General features: G+C 41.4%; 1 pseudogene; it reads right to left on the reverse strand.

The window, feature by feature from the left end:
* Positions 1–12746: 12746 nt before the first annotated feature.
* LOC118011779 lies at positions 12747–13142 on the reverse strand (annotated as a pseudogene).
* Between the last annotated feature and the right edge of the window lie 9790 nt (positions 13143–22932).

Raw genomic sequence — 22932 nt, forward strand, 5'->3', positions numbered from 1 at the left:
GAGAAAGCACTACCGTACCTAAAGATTTTAGTTCTTTCCAGTTGGGGTGGTTGTGTTTTTATATTAAGGCTTGTCCACAGCCAGAACATGTTGAGTTCAGGCTTTGCTTTAATGGTTGTAAGATAAAGCATCAATCTGATTTATTTGGATACTAACTACCTTTTGCCTGAATCCACATAAGAGCTAATGTTTTCCACATGTGCCCAGCGGATCTTTATTGATGTGCTCCAGGATGTGGAATACTAAAGAAATGAATGTTACTGCAACTAGGTTAAGAGTTTTGCGGCATCTGGGGAGTCAGGACAGGCCTTGATGGGCCTTGGGAGATGCCTACCTACTGTCCTGACGCGGATGAAGCATTTGACTTTTAACCATGATAGCCTATCTGCAGGTAATTAGTGGCAGGTTGGGTCCTCTGTTGGACTAGGCAGATGGATCTCTGGGCTAACCCAACAACCCTCCCTAGCAGGCTGGGCTGAAGTTCGCTTGCTCAATGGCTTGACGTCTGAGTGTCTGGATTGGGCACAAGAGTGCTAGAAGCATAGCACTGAGCCTTGTATCTGTACCACCTCTTTTCATGTGCCTAACGGTACTATTAGGTAGGTACTAGTATTCTCTCCCATTTTATCATGAGGAAACTGAAGGGCAGAGAGGTTAAATGCCTTGGTCATAGAGATAGCAAATGATGGAGGAGAGATGCAAACCCTGACAGTCTGACTCCAGGTCCCCATTTGTTTGGGGTTAGCTCTTAAAATTCCCGAGGGAGGCTGTATGATCGAGTGGGAAAGACCTGGGCTTTCTGTATAGACAGCCCTGGGGTCAAATCCCAATTCTGCACTTAATATGGGGCTATCTTTGAATCCATTATTCAGCCTTTCTGGGTTTCAGTGGCATCATCTGTAAAATGAGGGTGCTGGAAGGATTAGGTGAGAGAATCCATATTAATGCCCAGCCTGCCAACTAAGTGTTCAAAAATGCCAGCTCATTTTCCTTCAAATGACTGGCTTAGATTCCTTCCAGCACCTTCAGTAGGTCTCCCAACGTGGTGCTCACTTGTGCTAGGAATGGCTCCATTGTCATGCTGCCAAGCTCCCTTCACTCCTCCAATAGATGCTTCTCATATTTGGGGCCTTGGCCAAAGTTCCAGGAGTTTTGTTTCCCTTCAGGTCGAGGTAAATCCAGCCAGACATCCTCCTTTTCAGCACCGAGGGCTGCATCTGTTTTAGACCAAAAATAATACCTTGTGATTGGAAATGCTTCAGTAACATTATTTGTATGTTTTATTGAGGCGGAGGTTACAATTATTAGCGACACCAGGAATTTCAGACATTTAAACACAGTTTTGACTTCTCCAGAGGAAACCACATCCCTGGGCAATTATTAGTTTATCTAAATACCTTCCATCCGAACCCTAAACTGGAGGCGGCCTCTGTGGATGGTGGTCCCTCTGAGGTCACACTCTGCACGGTGTTGTCAGGGCAGGCAGAAAACCTACAGCTCAGCTGGGGGTTGCAAGAAAGGTGACTTGGTTCTATTAGTTGGTAATTTGCTACCTGGCTGGGGTCACCTCCTAGTCACTGCCAATTTGGCTAGGTTATTCCGACTCCCTGTTTGAAGCTGATCTTAAGAATTTAAAAGAATTAAAAACAAGGTTTTCCTTCCCTTGGAGTCTGCTCCTTCTGTCATATGATTTCTCTATAGCATCCATTTCAGCCAGCCACTCACAGCCCAACATCTGTGCCAGAGAAGGAAACACAAACAATTCAAAAACCAGCCTCTCCTTCAAAGCCTCAGAATCTTACCTCCAGCTGTTGGGTTAAACATGTTTGTTGTTATTTTTGCTTATTTCATTTTAACAATAGTATTAAATAGAAAATGGCCATAGGGCCTTTTAAATTAGAGGTAAGTAATCAGAATGGGCGGGCATGTTGTGTTATTAGAGAAGATGAATTAGGTTTCCTTCGAAACGGGCATACTTACCGCTTGATCTATGTTACAGGAATTGTGATCTCCACCTACAGATGAGGAACCAAGGCTCACAGAGAGTAAGGCATTTGTACATGATCACACAGAGGTGGGAGGGCCGGGATTTGAACCACGTCCATGTCATCCAAAGCCATTTCCTGCTGCTTAAATGTGGGAGAAGCAAAGAGGCAAGGCTTGCAACTCAACCATGGGCCCTAAACACATGTCACAGAGTCATGGACTCTGACCGGCTGATGTTTGTTGTTGTTTTAAATCTGTTTATTCTCACTTAAAAATTAAGCATTTAGGGGGCACCTGGGTGGCTTAGTCAGGTGGGTGTCTGACTTCGGCTTGGGTCGTGATCTCGGGGTCCTGGGATTGAGCCCTGCGATAGGATCCCCGCTCAGCGGGGAGTCTGCTTGTCCCTCTGCCCCTCCCCCCACTTGTGCACGCTCTCTCTCTCTCTCTCAAATAAATATATAAAATCCTTGAGAAAAAAGAAGAAGAAAATTAAGCATTTATTTGGATCAATCTTCAAATTGCTAATATACCTACATTCGATAAGAAGTTGTTGAGTGTGCCACATACTGCTTTGGGAGATGGGGAGACATTCTCGGGACCCGAGTAGATGATGAGAGCTACTGAAGCCATCTAAGCTGGAGTGTGCTGTGAACCTCTTTGAGGTTTGGGGAGATGGTGGACAGCAGTATGAAGAATGGATCAGGAGAAGGCCTGAAGATGAGACACTTCAGAGAGTATTTTCCTGGCCCATGCAAGAAATCATGAGGGTCTGACCAATACTTTCTCACACCAAAATTAAAGAACAACTGAGACCTTCTGTGGGTTGATGTACCAGGTAGTTTCTTAGTAAGCAGTCCCAATATTGGCCAAATTTCTCTCTTTTGCTATCTGTCCCATTCTAGCTCCTTGGGAGAGGGGATGATTCCATTCTGGAAGACTGCCTCTCCAAGGCCTAACTCGTTTGGTGCTGGGGGCAGAAGTGGCATCGTGGATTACAGAGGGATGCGTTAGCGAGAGCCTTACCCTCTGGATGGATGGATGGATGGATGGATGAAACAGCTCTGCCCACTGAGAAACTATGTAGCTTAATGGTGGAGCAGAGGAAACAAAGGAAGAGTCTTGGTGAGAGGTAAGACAATGTCTAGATCACAAAAGTTCATACAAGGCCATATTACAGAGGCTTAATCATACACCATCAAGTGATGAGGAACCACAAAGAGGTTTTTTTTGTTTTTTTTTAAGATTTTATTTATTTATTTGACAGAGACAGTGAGAGACAGAGAACATAGGCAGGGGGAGTGGGAGAGGGAGAAGCAGGCTTCCTGCGGAGCAGGGAGCCCAATGTGTGGCTCGATCCCAGGACCCTGGGATCATGACCTGAGCTGAAGGCAGACGCTTAACGACTGAGCCACCCAGGCGCCCCCCACAAAGAGGTTTTAAGCCAATCTGGGTGGAAGCGTGGGGTAACATGCACATTTTCATTTTATAAAGATCACCCAGACAGAACCAGAGGCAGGATAACCAGTGAGAGACTATTGCAATAGTCCTTGTGAGGATAATGAGAGCCTGAACTAAGTTAGTATTTGTAGTAAAGGGGAGGGAAGGATGGAAGTGAGAGATATTAAGGACTTAGAATCTGCTGGCCTTGGTGACTAGTTGGATGTGGTGTGAGAGGTAGAGTGTGAGAGGGATCCTGGATATCTCCAGGGTTCTAGATTGGGTGATGTCGATCTTCCCTGAGATGTGGGCCAGGGAAGGAGGAGTTGCTGTGGGAAGATGGTCAGGAGCTGTTACATTTGAGGGTCTATGGGACTCCTGAGTGGAGCTAGAGGCCTAGGAAACAGCTACATGGATGGGGCTCAATCTCATGGAAGAACCTCAGGGTGGAGATCCTCTGAGCACAGGTGTCAGTTGAAGAAAGAGGATGAGATTTGCAGGATGAGAGTGAGGAAAAAGAACCAGGTTGTTAGCAGCCAGTTTTAGGAGAAAGGATGTAAAATCTCACCTGCTTGCCTTCTTAAAGCCACTCTGTTGTGGGGTGGGATGTGTACAATGGGCCTGAAGTTCAAACAGCAGAGAATTATGTTCAATTCTCAGGTGCTGGTTCATTCATTCTTTATTATTGCAGGTTTTTAAAAATCTTAAATCTTCAAAATGTACCAAATTGACTTTAAAATTTAAAAAATCTTTATCACTCTCATCACTCAACTCTACTCAATCTCTTCTATCACAACCCCTGCAAAATATTTGAGAAGCCATGTCATTAGACATCTGGTGCTTTACTCCAGACGTCATTCATTCATCCAGTCAGTCATTCTTTTTTGCATTTATTTGTCCAATTTTCCTACTAAATATTTATTGAGCACCTCTTATGTGTCAGGCGCTATTCGGGCCCTGCAGTTGTAGTGGTCCCTAATCTCAAGGAGCTTCCATGATGGTGGAGATAGATTGCTCTTAAAGCAAATAAGGAAGAAAATTTCAGCATATCCACTGAAACATTGCCATATACGTACATTATCTACATTATCGCATGAATTTAATTTAAAAGAAAAAATATTGGTAGAATTTTGACATGTGTGCAAGTAGTAATGGATTTCTGGGCCCCTTTAAAGTACATTTCCATTGTTAAATATTTTTGGAATCTATTGACCTCTCAGGTGAACACGCAGGTGCCTTTGATTTTGTTGTTGTTGTTGTTGTTGTATGGTTTCTGAACAGACTGCCCCCTGTCTCCTCCCCTATTAGCTGTCTACCTCTGGATCAGGTGAATGAGGAAATAAGGTATCACATTCTAAGACTGCTCAGACACTTCCTCCATGGGCTGGGGTGAGGCTCCTGGGCATGTGATTGTCATCCACTTGGGTTTGAAAATGTTCTCACTCCCCAGGAACGCCCTTCTTGGAGCAGTGGGAGCTCAGAATGTGAAATGGACTTGACTTGCTCACCCAGGTATATTTAAGCAATCTCTTCCTTAGAAACACCCACATGAAGTCCTGTGAAAACAAAGTTCTTCAAATCACAGAACCAGGTGATCATACATTGAGGCAGTTGGGCCAGTCAAAACTGCACTTGATGAATGAATAATTCGAGAACTTCTTTATAAAAGTGACGGCTTTTTAAATGGCCACCATATGGGGGCAGGCAGGTGGCTGGCAAAGGTTTCTGTCCTGCTTTTGCTAGACAGGCTGCCCTCCAGCATGCTGTCAATGAAGGGCGCTGATACAAAGTGATTCCTGAAGCCTCTTGCCAGGCTGTGTCTTGACAGAGGACGCTCCTGCCTGAGCAGACGGCAGGTGCTGGACCGGGCTGAGCCCTGAGCTCGCCCGCAGTTACGCTGTCAGCCTCTTTCAGCTCTAATGCTTCGTGACAACTGCCTACCTGGACTATGATAATGGCAGAAAACCTCTGCAAAATTGATGGGGGACTTCACACAGAAGAGTGGCTTCTCGTGTTATGTGAGGCAGAACACTCTGGTTTTCTTTGCCAGTGGGAGACAGAAGGTTAGGGTCAGGACCTGGGCGACGGTGTAGCTCTGAAAATCCAAATTTGCGGCTGACTCCACCCCCTCCCTGGCTCTGCATGTCACATACATTTGTTTTCTCTTGAATGCATGAGCCTCAGCTGTGTTGAAAAAAATGTCACCAAAAGATTATCTTTCAACTGGATTCCACATGACATGAAGTAACATAGAAGGCTGACAATAAATATAATGAGTCAATGCTTCCACTGTGGATCAAGGAGGATAAAATCCCACATTGTCCTTGGTTGTCTGGATCAAGCTGAATGTTTTGCGTGAATTATACAGCTGATTGAAGCTTATTCAGCGGTTCGTAGTCAACCATTTACGCCTTGCCACTTAACATCTCTCTTTTGCGTGGATCAAAAGCACACTTTTACCTCAAAGCTCTGTTGTCGTTGGGCTCGTCAAAATTATTAAAACTAAATGAAATGGACTTCATTGTTTGTTCCCTAGCCTGTAGGAATGGAAAAGAGACAGCTCACCTAAGAGACCTTGAAGAGTTAGTGATAATCAGAGAAGTAAAATATTAAACCCCAATTATTGGAAAATCAAATGAACTAGTACATGTAAAGGACTGATCAGGATGCCCTGGTGAATGTTAGCTTTCATTATTTATTATTATTAACAATTTTCATTTTGCTAGGATTCGGGGCATTTCTGTCATTGTTCAGATGTTGCTAATTAATTTCTCTTCCTCTCATCTTTGTGACTATAGAGGTGGAAAAGGGGCAGCAGGCTGGTTGCTCTATATGCACATTTCTGTTAGACTCTAACTGAGCAACTGTGTGAATGCATGGGGCATACTTACAAATGGCAAATGTACCTCTGCTGTGTCTTGAGAGTATACCAGCCTTTAAAGCACATGAGACTTCAGGCTATTTCTAATACTAGATAATTGATAGACTGTGTGATTCTGCCATAAAGATGAAAATGGACTCTCATGAAAACATCTGCATGAGTAAACGTTTCAAAGTGATATTTTCCACTTCTTTCCTCATCTCGCCTCTCATTGGAAACTCTTGGCATTCCAGAACCTTCTGTGCCACGGTCTTTGTCGCGTCTGTCAGAGTATTATTTTCAAGTAGGCAGAGGTGAACCTGTTTTGATGGCAAAGATAATTTTAAAGGATTAAAAAAAAACATACCATGACATCCTGGATATCAAAATTTCCTCCAGTGTTCACAGCTTTAAATACCGATGATCTGGTACTTATTTTATTTCACTTGATGTTATTTAACACTTTTGTAGCGATTACTGTATAGCAGGTACTATGCTCAGCACTTTCCAGATGAGTCAGTACTCATTTAACCTTCCCAAAACTGTACGAGGGAAGCACCATGATTAACTCCCACTTATGGAGGATGAGACTCAGGCAACAAAAGCAAGCAGCACAGCCCGAGTTTATGTTCTTACTCCCTGCGCCGCCTCTATGTTCAGCGACACAGAAGGAGCCATGCTGTATTTCAAAGAGTACATCAAGCTTTGAGGCTAATTTTTCCCATATGAATTTGGGTGTCTTGCAGGATATCTTACTAAACTTCAGAGAAGTTTTAATTTTGTAGTTTTCTCTTAAAAATTGGAAATTGCTCCTAATTGATTGTTTTAACTTTGAGCATTTCAACATTTTTTAATGTAAAAGAGTTTTCTTTAATATTAAAAGCTTTGTCATATTCCTCCCCTCCCCCCCCATCCCCTCAGATAATTTTAAAAGAAAAAACAGGAAATAGCAGCCTAACACGTACCCATGACCACCCTCTACCGCTGGGATTCCTGCAGGACACACTGAGGCTGGAAGAAACTCAACCGCTCTAGGTCTGGGAGCCTTAAGAAGAAGGTCAGGACCTGGGGGGCGGGGGTAGCTGCAGGTGCAGGACACCCACGTTTCCAGTGCCATCGGTGGTGGGGAGCCGGGCTGCTGGGGCCCTGGGAGGAGAAGGCAGATCCTGCGGCTGCTGCACTAGGCCCCAGCTCTCAGCGCAGAAGCCCTTGCTGGCTGCTGGCACTTCAATGATCCGCCTCCTGAAGGAGAAACTCCAACCTTATTTCTCACGGTCGGCCAATCTAGCCCTGCCCTGGACGCCAGAAGCCTGAGGGGCATGGTACCAACGGACCCACTCTGTGACACGAGCTGACTGAGCAAGCAAAGGGGTCTCCATTACTTGATGAGATACCGAGCTGCCCTTTATGGGTGAAGATTTAAAGAAAGAAGAGAACTGGAAACACGACGACAACAACAACAAAAAACAAATAAAAAAGAATTAAGAATGCTTTAGCAATGCTTTAGGAAGTGAGGAGATAGCAAAGCCATAAGTTTCAAATGAGCACAATTCACGAGTGGAAGGGAAAAAGAATCCATAACGCTGAAACAAAATTAGTGACCTGTAATATCAAATGGAAGGACAATTTTGAACAGATAGCAAAGAAACGAGGTGAAAGAAATAAAAATCATGAGTGAGAAGGTGGGCTAAGAGATAAGGAAGACAAATCCAGGAGCTCTCATAAGCAAATAACCGTTACTGAAGGAGAAAAAGTAAGAAATGGAAATGAAGCCATAACTGTAGTGAGCTCATGAACATAACCATGTGTGTGTGTGTGCCCACGTGTGCGTGTGTGCAGAAGTTCTTGTGCAGAACAAACACTTGAATTTTCAGATTGAAAGGGGTCATCATATCTCAAGAAGTATTAAAATTAAGAATGCTCTCAAGTAAGCATATAATTTTCCCCTACCTCCTCTGCATTATGCTCTATTTTCAGTGAATACACTGAAGATTTTTTTTTTCTGCTTTGCAAAGAAAAAATTCGGTTAGTTCCAGTGTAAAGCACTTTGTCACAAGGTGGGATTACAACAATGTACAGAACAGATTCAATTCCTGCCACAGAGCTAACAGGCCAGTGGCGTAGACCAATAAGTATGAAAATGGTATGTTATCCATCCCATAACAAAAGAAACCCAGGGAGATGTGGGCATATAGGTGAGGACCACCTAACACAGAGCCGTTAGCTGGAAGAGGAGGAAGTGTCCCAGGAGAGGTGAGGGAGGGCATGTTGGAAGAACTGGAAGAGATCTCGCTGGCAAGATTCAAGGAAAGGAGTTGGGGGTGGGGACGCAGAGACAGATGAAGCAAAGCAACAAACAAACAAACAATCTGGGGCCAGATCAAGTATTGAGTGCTTTCTATGTTTTGGGCACCATTCTGGATATTTCATCCTGACCATGGCCATACGATGGAAGCACATCCCCATTTTTCAGATGAGGAAATTGAGGCAAGAAGAGGTTAACTCACTTGATCAAGTTCACCCAGCCAGTTAAATGGCGGAGCCAGGAAGTCTGGCTCCAGAGCCCATACCCTAAGAGTGTTGACAAAGGAAGGATTTTATTTTTCAGTACTGGTTGACCTTAGGAACCGTATCTAGTGGTTTCAGACATAAGAGGATAGTCTCTGCTAAAGCACCCTCATACAACCCCACTGCAGTAGCTGACACAAATGCCTGCCTGTCGCATCTGTGGACTTATCTGAGTGCTCTTAAACCATGGGTAAGTGATCCCCAGGCTGTCTTTAGGATAATTAGAAACAAATGGGAAATAGTTCTCCTATATTATCAACAGCATATCAGCAAAACTTGTGTCTTAAAATGTGCATTCAATTTCTAATATTAAAAAAACATAGTTAAAGCCATATGTTGGATATTATCACGCATCTTTGTGAAATTAGTAGGGGACCCATTTGAATAACCATTTTGTTTAGATCAAACTTACTGGAGGTTTTTTGTTTTTTTGTTTTTTTTTTAAGTCTTTCCTCTCCTTTTCCTCCGACCCCTCTGCAAATCCAAATATGAAAGGAAAACTCTGTGTGTGTGTGTGTGTGTGAGGTGTGAGTGTGTGTGTGTGTGCACGCACATATGTGGGTGCCTGCAATGGGGATAGACCATCAAAAAAACCAAAGCCATAGGTTTGGAAGATTGTAATTTGGAGAGATGGGTGAAGGGAAGGGAAGCCAGCAGTTGTTCAACAAGAATATACGTTGTTGGTGATTAACACATGGTGGACCAAAAAGAGCTCTTCCTTTATTTTCTTTTTCTCTCTTTCTTTGCCTAGAACTTTGGTGGAAGGGAGTGCTGGTCTGTTTTGTCTAATCTTCTAGTTATTCCCCTAAAAGCCTAATGACCATATCATGTAGCTCTAGGAGAAAGCCTTTTAAAATCTCTGCCCAATCAATGCTTGGGAAACTTTAATCATTGTTGTTTTGCTAATTTCCCCATTTAAGGTCATCATACGTAAGTAAACACTGGGTAGACTGGATTTTCTGAAATGAGCAGTCCCTTGAAAGATATGCCTTCAATATTACCTTCCATTTCTAAAGAATGAGAATCATGAAAGGAGTTACACTGGTATATTTGGGAATACGAAATGTTAAACAACCCTTTTATACCAACCAGTGAGCCATCTAAATGTGCAGATGTGAACTTACAGTGGGCGCTAATGAATGCTGGGAAGAAAGTCCATCAATATCATCAACCAATGTGATGTGAGAAGGCAAGAGTCCTGTGGATTCCTGCAAATTAAAAGAACAAATATCACATTTTGTAACAAATTAATTGGATTTCCATAGAAGACACAAGCAAAGAAGTAGATGACTTAGAAAAAATTTAAAGGATAAAAGCATATTCTGATCACTGAAACTGAGAGGGCCTTGTCAAACAGAGTTTAGCCAAGGTAAGAAAAACAAAAATCAGGAATAAACATGAAATCAGTTGATTTCGTCTGCCTTAAGTAAAATTGAACAACAACAAAATCTCTTGATTGTAGGAGCTGAATCAGCAAATAGAAGAAAAATCTCCCCAAGAATCAACCCTATATTTACAACCCACTTGAGGTTTTTCACTCTGACAGACTAGTCACTAAGTATAGACGGTCCTCCCACTGTTGGTTTGTACAACTTTAAATTTGTCTCTTTCTTTGCTCTGGGCACCAGGATATATTCTAGGGTCAGACTGTGTCACTTTGTGCTTTTTAACTGATGCTTCATCTATAACAAAGAGGCTAAGATTTTCCATGAGAAGTTTTCTCACACAGAAGCCTAGTGGAAACTCACCTCATTCTCACTGCCTAATAGGGGCAAACATAAATTAGGCTGTTGGGGTTAAATGCCATTGGGTTTGGTAAATATGTATGGGGTATCTACTTTGTGTACAATATTTGGTTAGATGTATCAAGATAAGCAAGCCATATGCCTTACCTTCAGGGCAGTGTACATACTAATGGGAAACTAAGACAGTTTGAGACAAGCAGGCCTAGAAAAGAAAGAGGGCTAAGAATTTTTTTTTTTTTTTTTTTTTTAAAGCTAAAGTATTGTTTGTGTTCAAAGGAGGGAGCAAGAGCATTTCCAGATGAGGGAATCTGGGAAGGTGGCATTTTCCTTAGACTCCAGAAATGGAGAAGATTTTGAGAGGCAGGTAGTGTCAGAGGAGAAGAGCATGGGTAAGGATGCATGTGGAGAAGGAAGCTGTTGATGGTGCACAGTGATGGGGCCAGCCTGCGGTGGGTGGGACACAGTGATGGGGCCTGGCAAGTGGGAGGGGGCACAGTTCTGGGGCTGGCCGGGCAGGGGAGGGGCACAGTGATGGGCTGGCAGGGGTAGGGGGACACAGTGTTGGGGCCAGCAAGGGGGGCACAGTGATGGGGCCAGCTGGAGGAAGGGGGACACAGTGTTGGGGCCAGCTGGGCAGGGACGGTGGTGCTGAGGAATGGTGGGTTGGGGCCATTGGTTCAGAGCCTCAGTTGCCACGCAGAAGTAGTTGTAGTAGGCATTTGAGAGCTGAGTTGTGGAGAAGGTAGAGCTAGGAGACTATCTACCTTGATTCAGAGAAGATCCCTATGTCAAAGACGCACAATACTAACAGCCAAAATGTGACTTGAAGGGAATACCAAACTTCACTTGTCTTCCAAAGGTAAATTAAAAGGACCTGATTCATAGTCACAGTCTCCTTTCTCCTACCTTGGTTTTTCTTCTCCTCAAATTCCTCATCTTCAAGCTTTTAGTATCCCCCACCATCCACCCCCATGCCTGTCCCTGTGGATTTTATTCTCTCTCCATTCTCTCTAGGTCTAGATCTTTCCAAGTAGGCTCTTGTCATCTTTCTCCTGAGTCTCTTCCCTCTGGCCCCTCTGCCTGTCAATCTTTTGCTCATTTTGGGGTGGAAATTTAATCTAATGGTAGTTCTCTTATGTTCTCAAGTCCGAAGAGCATGAATGAGACCTGAGATAGTGAGGGTGGGAAGGAAGGGGTAGATGGAAGAGAACTTCAGTGGCAGAACAAGCAATAGGATTTGGCAGCAGATAAGGTGAAGAGGAGGAGTCAAATGCAGCATCAGATTTCAGGTGAATGGTAAGTAGTTGCAGGTAGACAGAGAACTCTGGGAGAGGGAGTTTTGAGGGAAGATGATGATTGCAGGCTCTGTGGTTGGCATCTTAAACCTGAGATTGGTTTAGATGAATATTACGAATGGTCACATTTCAAGGACAGGAAAAATTTCTCTAGTGAAATGCTCAGATTAAAGTTAAAGAAAGTTTAGTCTCTTCACAAAGAGACTGGGCATTTAGGTGGGCAAGTTTTTAAAAGGTGGCATGGTAAGTAAAGATACTATGAAATGCCAGTCTATGATATTTAGGCTTTATCCTACAGGCAATGAGAAGTCGCCAAAAGTCCTTGAGCTAAGAATTAACTCAAAGGTAGATTTTTTGTTTTTAGATGAGATCAAAAAGACCGTTTGGAAGGAGGATAGACTGGAGTAAGGGAGAAATGCAAGGAGATTTGTGTAGTAACAAAAGGGTCAGGGAGTAGGTTATGAATAAAAGGGTTATGTAACTATGTTAGTAACAGTGGGAATGGACAGGAAGAAACAACCATGAGAAATGTTTTAAAGGAGGGAGTGTGTTAGTTAAGAGTGTGGTTCAGGGCTCCAGGAGATGTGGTTCAAGTTTCTCTTCTTAGACGCTTCTTTGCTGTGTGATCTTGGGCAAATATAGTCATTCAGTACCTGTCTGAGCTTCAATTTTCTTAGCTGTAAAATGAATATGAATAGTATAACATCAGATTGCATGGTTATAAGGATTAAAGAACATAAGCCACATAAAGTTCTTAGTACCATGTTGTAAAACTAGTTAAGAATGCATTTTCTTTTCTCCTTTTTTTTTTCTTTGTCTGTTGAGGCTCTTTATTTGCATGTATGTATTATATCCCTAGAAAAAGAATCCCAGGATTTTCCCTCCTGTGTGTTTTCGTCTTGCTTTTTCATGGTCCATGATGCCAACTGATGTTGTCAGTACAATGAAACTAAACTGGCGGGACGGGAGCAGATTATTCTGCCATTTTTCTTGATCTTTGAGTTATTCATCAAATTTGGGGCCAATCACTCCACGCCTGTTTAACCTGCCTGTGAGGTTCACACCAATTTTCCCAGCTGTGTAATCATCAAGGATTTCAAATTCACCAAAGTAACCATACTTCATCATCATAGTTAGAAACCGGATGATGACTTTGGATCATGGCCTGATAAGAATGTAGCATTTACCTCTCTTTTCAACATTGTTAATGCTCTTGAGAGCATCTGCCATGACATTCATGTGCATCATTATGGCGGCACAGAAAGATGGTGGAAAGAGCAAATAATGCATTTTATTACTAAAAGTACAGTCCTTGGCAACAGTAATGACTGTGAGGAGTGGAAGAATCAACAGGACCAGCTGCCTAATTGAACATGAGTGAAAGGAAAGGGGTCACTAATGACAGGTTTTGTACTTGGGTTACTGGAAGTGAGACCACAGAAACAGGGAAGTCAGGAGGGGAAGCAGAGAATGACAAAGAGGCTGGTTTTGCCATGTGAAATGGAGGAGGTGGCCCTGCCTTCTGGCACCATGGAGGAGACCACCTCACCCCCCTGAGCCTGTCTTCTGGGCCCTTGGCAGCAGTGGCCATCAGCCTCTGAACACCCTTCCGGGTCATTCTTCCCTTTCTTGAACACTAACTCATGTTCATTGCCAAATAGCTCTATCAGCCCATTTCCTGCCAGTAGAATCCCAGAAGTCTGCCAGCCATCCTTCATTTTGTCCTGGCCCTGTCCCCTCCAGAGCAGGCTGGCACTGTTTCTACTGAGATGGGTGGTTACATCCACAAATCACATGCTGAATCTCTGTGGCAAATGGTTGTCCAGGGGCACAGGAATTTTCTCCAGAGCATACTGTCATTTTGTTGCAACATGGCTAGGTGGAGTATTTTCCAACTTTTCAAGTTCTGGGTACTTTTTGCTTCTTCAATTTATCTCTCTCCTCTTGTATCTTACTATAAGCAGCAATGAGAAACCAAGCTATGCCTTCAATACTTTGCTTAGGAATCTCTTCAACTAAAGATCCAAACTCATCTTTTTTTTTTTTTGTAGGCAGCAAAGCAAGATTTATTGAGCGATAGCAAAGTGATAGTACAAAGCTCCCGAGGAGGGAGGGGACCCGAGAGGGTTGCCCTCCAAGCTCATCATTTTTAAGTTCTACTTTCTATTCCAGGGAACACCGTCCAGCCAAGTCCTCTACCACTTTCTAGCAAAGACTGGCTCTCCTCCAATTTCTAATAACATGCTCCTCATTTCCACCTTAAGCCCTCACATTTACAGCAACATTCTTTTCGAGGCCGTCTAGGTTTTTTCTCTCATGCACCTAAAAACTCTTCCAGATTCCACTTATTACCTTATTCCAAAGCACTTCCACACTTTTAGGTATTTGTTACAACAGCACCCTACTTCCCAATACCAAAATCTATATTCGTTTGCTAGGACTGCATAAGAAGGTACCACAAATGGGATGGCTTAAAGAACACACATTTGGGGCGCCTGGGTGGCTCAGTCGTTAAGCGTCTGCCTTCGGCTCAGGTCATGATCCCAGGGTCCTGGGATCGAGCCCCACATCGGGCTCCTTGTTCAGCGGGAAGCCGGCTTCTCCCTCTCCCACTCCCGCTGCTTGTGTTCCTGCTCTCGCTAACTCTCTGTCTGTCAAATAAAATAAAAAAAAAGAAGAACACACATTTATTGTTTCACAGTTCTGAAGGTAGGCGATGGCAGGGTTGGTTGCTTCGGGACTGTAAGGAAAAGAGTTGCTCCAAGGCTCTCTCTGTGGCTTCCAGATAACCATGTTCTCTCTGTGGACAACCGTATTCTCTCTCTTTGTATGGCATCCTCTCTGTGATACCTCTCCCTGCATCCAAATTTCTCCTTTTTATAAGGGCACCAGTCATATTGGATTAGGGCCCAACCTAATGACATCATTTTAATTTCATTGCTTTTGTAAAAACCCTATCTCTAAGTAAGGTCACATTCTGAGGTACCTGGGATTAGGATTCCAACACCTTTTTTGTGAGGGACACAATTCAATCCGTAACAGTTGAATTATGGCAGTTGATCAAGGGGATTTTACAACCAAATTATTCACTTGTGGATTTTCTAAATCAGTCTTGTGCTTTCAGAGCATGACAGTTTTTGACATTTCTTATCTGTTTTGATGAGAGCCTCTAAGTCCAGGACAAAGCAGGCGAAGAGATAACATAATGCCTTTTGTTGGTGTTAGTAGCTTGGGGGGGGGGGGGCGGGGGGGGGGGGGAGCACCGAAATGGTAAAACTGATTCCTTTTCCAGCCTTGCCATATATGGGTCTCCTGGCTTCTAACAAAATAAACTTCCAGGGATGAACTGATTGTCCATTTCAGTGTCTTCTCTGCCACAGTAGAGGCCCTTTCTGCATGAAGCTCTTAAGAACATATAGAATTTATATCTCTTAATAGAATTTTATCACAAGGCTGTCTAGGGATCTGCTTCAGATTCTTTCATGTGCAAAAGTCATCATTTGTAATGGCTATTTTAGAGTTTATGTTGGAGACAACCTTATAGAAATGGCAAAATATGCTCTTTATGGTGGAGCCGCAGCTGAGTGCTTCTATGATTTTAAAGAAGGTTCTAACCTATAGAAAACTCCTGAAATCCTGTTGTATTTGCACTCTAGTAATGATACTAGAAATATTAACTTATGAAGTATTTTCCCCTCACATCATTATATTATAAACTATGAACTCAAAGTACTCAAGGTTTCTGTACTACCAATTTAGTTGTTTGTTTTTTGTTTTTGGCCCCCCTTCTGGCCCCCTTTCATTTTATTTTTCACCATTCTCTTTACTTCCTGTTCTGTGCAAAAATGAGGCACTTGACCAGAAATATTCAAATCTATGCGCATGCACACGGAAAAGAGTCTGCTTATTATCTATGAAATCTGGATCAGACGCTTCCTGATTGTCTGCAACATTTTGTCAGACTCTCCATGAGTCCTGTCATCTGGCACAGATTCTCTCCTTCATGGAAGGCCTTCCCAAGCCTGTGTCTGGTTTGTCAGCTCCCATCTTCTGACTGACAGAGCCGACTTACTCTGCATTGATCGTCACCCCCTTCGCCATGCCAAGGAAACAGATGGAATGGAAGGAATAGGAATCAATAAGATTAAAAAAGTTTAATTTCCTTGGTCTTCCCACAGTATGCCACCTTCATTCCAAAGCTAGAGTTTTCAAAGGAATGAAATACAGCTCCTTTAAAGAAAACCAAGGGTGTAGAAGCCTCTTGATTGCTTTGGAGTTTGCTCTGCCACAGCTTGACTGTTTTCTTCTTTTTCTTTTTTCTTTCCTTATAATTACAAAGTGTATTCTGTATATAATTTTCCCTCATAATCACTTTTGTTTTGACTGCATGCTAGTTATTAAAGATGAGAGATATGAAAGAGCCAAAAATCTATGCACGGCTCTCTCCACTTAGGTTGTGAAGCATAGGAGAAAGAGCACAGCGTCTGAAGTCAAACAATCCACGTTCAAATCACAGCTCCATTATTTACAGACTCTGTGGTCTTTGACAATTTGTTGAGCCTCTTTGAGCCTCAGTTTCCTCGTCTTTGAGAACATCACTGTTACCGTGTTGTTGGAGGTTCTGAAGGTCAGCACATAGAGCATCTTGAACAGAGTGGGATACTCTGTTGACTTCCACTGATGGTAGCCGTTTATCACTACTCATCGGTGGACTACCAAAATGTAGAGGTAGATGTAGAAAACAAGGAACATTTACTATGGAAAAACTTCAAAATGATAGTCATGAGATTTGATTCCTTTTCAATTGGAACAGATAATATACTTTTTGGCACAAATAAAGCAACTGATAGTAAAGTTTTAGGCACATGCTAAAACATTTTTATAGCTTTTAATGGCCTCTGGGTTTTCGTGCTTGGAAATAGTTGTCTAACATGTTATTCAAATTAACACCATATATAAGCCCAATGCTTCTGGTGGGATGTAAGCAAGAAAAGTATCTAACGACACACAAAATGCCAGTTGTTGATACCATTGTTATAAAACTCTGCAGAAACATGTTATAACTACTTTTGTTAGAATATTTCGTTCACTAATAGTAGCTGAAATGATAGAGAAGACAAGGATAAGCTCTGACAGAGATAAACGAAGCCAGACACTAAAGTGGTAAGGACAGATTTTAATTAGTCATATACTGTTGCAAAAGGGAAGAGGGCCCAGCGTACACCCAAGAAAACTTGGATTTGTATAGAGTTGACCTGGCATTTTAAAGAGAATGAGGGAGTAAGGAGGAGGTGAGTGGGGGCTCAATAGAGTTGGAGGAAGTAAAAAATTACAAAGAGTTGGTTGGTGAAAGTGCTGATTGGGCCAGTTGTGTCTGTTAGCTGGCAGTTATCAAAGTCGGGATTCTGTCCTCCCACAAGAGGTGAGACCCACAGGCCCCATCCGTCCTGATGATTACATTTGAAAGGAATGGCTTTCAGGTCTTTGAGAAAGACACCCCTAAGTTGTAGGAGATACTGATATATCTCAAAGAGACAGAGGGAGGATTTACAGTTGTAAACCCCCTTTAGTATATGCTCTAAGAAAAAGTGGTCTGGTGCTTCTCATCAGGCGTTGGCTAGAACAGTAAACGGCATGAGGTTTGCCCTCATGGAACTTGTAGTCTAATATCACCTCACACCTATTAGAATGGCTATTATGCACAAAACAAGAAAGAACAGGTGTGGAGGAAAGGGAACCCTTGTGCATGGTTGGTGGGAATATAAATTGGCACAGTCACTATGGAAAACAGTATTGAGTTTCTTCAAGAAACTAAAATTAGAACTATCATATGACTCAGCAATTCCACTTCTGGGTATGCATCTAAAGAAAACACAAACACTAACCCAAAAGTGTATTTGTACCCTCACGTTCATTGCAGCTTTATTTACAATAGCCAAGAGATGGAAAGAACCTAATTGTCCACTGATGGATGAATGAATAAAGACGATGTGATATATATACATATTACATAAATAATAACTTATATCTTATTAATATAATAATTATTAGATATTGTATACATAATAATATATATTTCAGCCATAGAAAAAGGAAATCTTGCCATTTGTGACAACATGGATTGACCTTAAGGGTATGCTGCTAAGTGAAATAAGTCAGGCAGAGAAAGACAAATGGCTATGATCTCACTTTGTCACTTATATGTGGAATCTAAAAGAAAACAAAACAAAAAAGAGCTCAGCTCATAGATATAGAGAATAGATTGGTGGTTGCCTGAGGTGGGGGGTGGGTAAAATGAGGAAAGGTGGTCAAAAGATACAAATCTGCTGGTATAAAATAAGTAAGTCCTGGGTATGTAATGTACAGCATGGTGACTAAAGTTAATAATAGCAAATAATTTGAGTCTAAATACCCAATATGATAGATTATCAAGTAATCAAATTATATAGTGTGTGAATGCTTTATTATGTATATATATATATATATATATATATATATATATATATAATTTATTATATAAGATAAGCCTGAAAAAGAAATTTAACAACATTTGATGGTTAGGTTCTATGTATGTATTTGGCATTAAAGTGCTTTTAATTATCTTTCAATTCTTCCATATTATTTTTTTATTTAAAAGACATGTTTTTATCATCAGATATAATCATTGTAAAATTTTGTGAAATTCCTTCAAATATTGCTTCTTAAATGAAACTCACCTGCTCAAAGTACTTTTTATTTTTATTTATTTATTTATTTTTAAGATTTTATTTTTTTTATTTGACAGAGAGAGAGAGAGAGGGAGGGAACACAAGAAGGCAGTCGCTTAACTGACTGAGCCACTCAAGCATCCCTCAAAGTACTTTTTAAAGTGTAAAGTGAGGGGCGCCTGGGTGGTCATTGGGCTTCTGCCTTTGGCTCAGGTCATGATACCAGTGTCCTGGGATCGAGCCCCATGTTGAGCTCTGCTGAGCGCGGAGCCTGCTTCTCCATCTCCAGCTCCCCCTGCTTGTGTTCCCTCTCTCTCTGTCTCTCTCTGTAAAATAAACAAATAAAATCTTAAAAAAAAACCCAACTGTGAAATGTAATAAAAATAAAAGGGATTACTATTATTGTCACTGGAATTATTGGTGTTCAGTGGACTACATGTAAAATCATAAAAATTCAGGTCTGTGCTTGACTTATACTCAGGTTTTATTATGGCATGTACATTTGTTGGAAGAAGAGTGCAATTTGAATACTATTATCATTGAAGAACTACTCTGTATTCCTCAGAAACTCATCGCATGGAATTCAATATAGAAACAGGTTAGATATGGTAAAATGTGACCTACATACACTGCAAAGTATCTGGGCAAATGCAAACAGGAGGAAAGTCAGTCTCTGACAAATTGTCAGCGTTTTCTTTCTTCTTCTTTTTTTAAAGTTGCTTTTATAGTTGGATACGCCAAGGTTTTCAGGATGCTTAAGAGATGTATCTGGATATTACCTGCCCTTTGGGATGTCCTCAGATTCACAAATTCTTCCTGTTGAGACATCTAATTAAAGGAAGCAATCCTCTGTGTGGATAAACAGGGTCACTTGTCTCAATGCTTTGTAAAACTGCCCTCTCGAAGTTTCCTTTTTTCTCAAGAGCCTCTCTGCCTCACTCCAACAGTCTGCTCTTCGAGACTTCATTCTTTGGATGACCTTTGGTCTTCCTGTTGCATCTTGTGGCTTTACCATGAATAGCTATTCTTTGAACCTTCTCCTCAGCTGCTGATGGCCCAGCTGTGCACAATTTGGGGTTGTGCAGGATATTAAAGGGTGGGCAGCATCTTCAGAATGGTTTATGGACCTTGTTGTAGGTGACAATAAGCATGTGAGGAGGGAGATGGGAGTTGGGTACCACAGGAATCTTCACTGGGTGGCAGGTGTTAAGAGGCCTGTAGAGATGAGGATTTTTATTATTATCTTACTAGGCTTTATGTTGGGTGGTTGAGCGCCCATAGAAATGCTCATAATGCTCTCATTGCTTGAATCAAGGTTAAATAGACAAATGCATAGTAATGTCCCTGGCCCCTTAGTTAGAGCTCTCTTAGGTCCTTTCTAACAACCTGCCACATAGAACAATATGATTTTCCTGGGTTTATAATGGTCGATAGCTATTGGAATTCATGTACGAAATTCGACTGGGATGTTGTCTGCCAAATATTTACAATATATGCTGAAAGTCTTACATCAGTATCTAAGTCTGATCCTCAGATATGTATGTATATTTGGTAAAAGTCCAAACAACAGAATCTCCCCTAAAATAGAACTATGGAAAAACACCAACAAAAAGCCCCAAAGACTTGACTTGTATATGAGAAAGAAGAAAAGTTTTTAAAAAATCATCAGACTTCACAATATACGGATACAAATTTATCAACATAGTGTATGAAAGAAGGAGCTCAAACTAACAATTATAATGTGGTCAAATTAAAGATTTTGCTATTAAATGACAAGACAGTTTAAAGAGGAAGACAGAATCATCAGCAGGCTTCGTTGAGCTTGTCATATTAAAAGCACCTAGGGCGAGTGTGAATTCACTTAGTCAACGTATACTGATTTGCCACTACTGCATATCCCAGGCACCGGCTGAGGTATGTGGGGTTGCAAAGTTGGATCACATGCATGACCTGCCTACAAGATGCACAGAGGGAAGACTGTGTGAAGGCACAGGGCAAGACAGCCATCCACAAGCAGTTAGACCTTTGGACCTTCTAGCCATCCAATTGTATAGGATCACTGAGATTGTTTTATTTACTTGATATTAGTTACATATGACTGTCATGTCATGGTGGTGTTTTTGCTATAGAGGTTGAAGGAAGAATGAATTAATCAGGAGACGGAGGATCAAAATATTTCAACTTCACCATCTTTTCTAGCTGAGGTGGCCACGAGGGAGAAGATCATGCTTAAGCATTCTCTGGTGGCCAATCCTAAGGCATAGACATAAAAGGAGAAAAAAATGAACAAAAAGTGAAATAAAATAAGTAGAAGATAACAAATTAAAAAGAACGACAAGAGAAGGAACAGTAGGAGTTGTATGACTGCCGATGGGAAGGGGAGTTTAAGCTTAGGAGTGCGACCTCCACTAGCACTGGGTTTTGTGGTCTGATTGTTTCAAGACAAAAGTTGTAGTTTCAATAAGGTTTCCCATTTTCTAGATTTCTTAGATATTTCACAGCATCCCACTATAAGTAAGCACAGTGCATTAACCATAGAACACATTGTCCCATGGATGTTGCAGTATTTGGCGTTCAATCACCTTTAAGTGTAGAGGACACTTAAAATTAAATAATCCATGAAGTCATCTAGGAAATAAGAAAACATGTGATTACCGTGCATTTATTAGTGAGCCACAGATTCCTTGCTGTTTCAAGCCAGTTCCAGTACATGAAAAGAAGCCTTTCGTAATAATTCAGCTGTAATAACATGCCTCATTTAGAATGTATTAGGAATACACTTCTCTTACTGCTTATTTAAAAAGGAAAGAATATATCAGGAAATTATCTCTTCATTTCAGTTTATTAGAAAATTGTGTATCAATTATGCTCAATTGCAATTAAATTTCTCTAATTTATTATGCTATACCTTGAATGAGCAGTCAAAGAGGACGTGGTATAGAATGTATGTATTACAAGGATAGTTTGAGTAATATGGTAGAATGCCTCTATTGCAAGATCTGGAAGACCTTGGAATCAGGCTCAAATTCTAATGATTTGTGCAGCTCTCAGACCTGGTGGTGTAACGCATGGTATAATCTCCTCTTGTCCTGCATTGTGTGTTAGAAATTGTTTTTGAAAGGATTCTTCACTTTTGTAGCTTTCTTTATCTGGGCTCTGCACAGAGCATATATACTATATGATTTTTCACTGTTGATCTTGTGCAGCTGTTTGCTATAGAAACATAAGGAGGGGTTTTGAAAACAATTGATTTTTAAAAGAGATTGGGGGCTAGGAATGCTTTGGAGATGTTCGTTAGTCTTCCCATTTGAATTTAAAGCAGCTCTGAACAGCCAGTTCATTGTTAGGTGTTGTGATTATGAATGGGGCACCTCTGTGTGAAACTATCAAGTTCCTCTTAGAAGACCTTCCAAGCAGAAAATAACCTTTCATTTCCTGGCCTTTACCTCCCAGAAGCGGGGGGTGGGGTGGGGAAGATTGCAAATAAGCCCAGCTTTATGCAAACCCAAGAATATATGGTGTAATTGTTTCTTTGGATTGGCCATGTCTAACTGCAGGAAGAGTGGTCTCTTGGCCAAAGCATCTAGAGGTCATCAGCCAACTAGTCTAGAAATTTAATGATCTAGCCATATCCTTTTGTTGTAATTTCCCTACAGTAAATGATCTAGTTATATCCTTTGTTTTATACCCAAAGCATGAAATATAACTGAACAATATCAAAATTGATAAGCTGTTTGGAGTTGCCATTGTTTACTGGATGCTCTCATCTCATTCTTTTTTCCTGAATATACCCGTGTCCTTTAGTTCTACTAAAATTATTTTTTGGAGGTACTTTTTTATGATTGCACTTCTGAGTCTTGCTGCTTGTATTTGATTGCGGTTTACAGTCTACCATCTATTAACTTCCAATGTTGAAACCGTAGGGAAAGGCCTGTGTAAGTGCAGTAAATTTTAGATTTTTTTAAATAAATTTGATAAATTTAGCAAAAGTTACCAGAACTTATTATACATATGGATAAAATGGTTCAGTTTAGTAGTCACTTTAAGAGATGTTAGCTTTTACTATTTTTGTGAGGAATAACTTATATTCATTAACATCCTTTAACATATGAATCATAGTTACTTTAACTTCCTTGTTCATTTATTGGCAAATTTCTTCTGACTGACTTTTCCTTTGACTATTCATCCCATTATCCTGTGTAGTGATTTCTATTTTGGATACTCAAGGTGATGGGTAGTTGAGATTGGGGTTCTGCTATCTTTCTCTGAAGAGCGTTAAGTCATGGTGTAAAAAGCAGCTAGATTATTGGCAGGTTACCTTGGGGGCTTGGTTT

This window comes from Mirounga leonina, unplaced genomic scaffold, assembly GCF_011800145.1.
Source record: "Mirounga leonina isolate KUSES-001 unplaced genomic scaffold, KU_Mleo_1.0 Mir_151, whole genome shotgun sequence".
Taxonomy (NCBI): Eukaryota; Metazoa; Chordata; class Mammalia; order Carnivora; family Phocidae; genus Mirounga; species Mirounga leonina.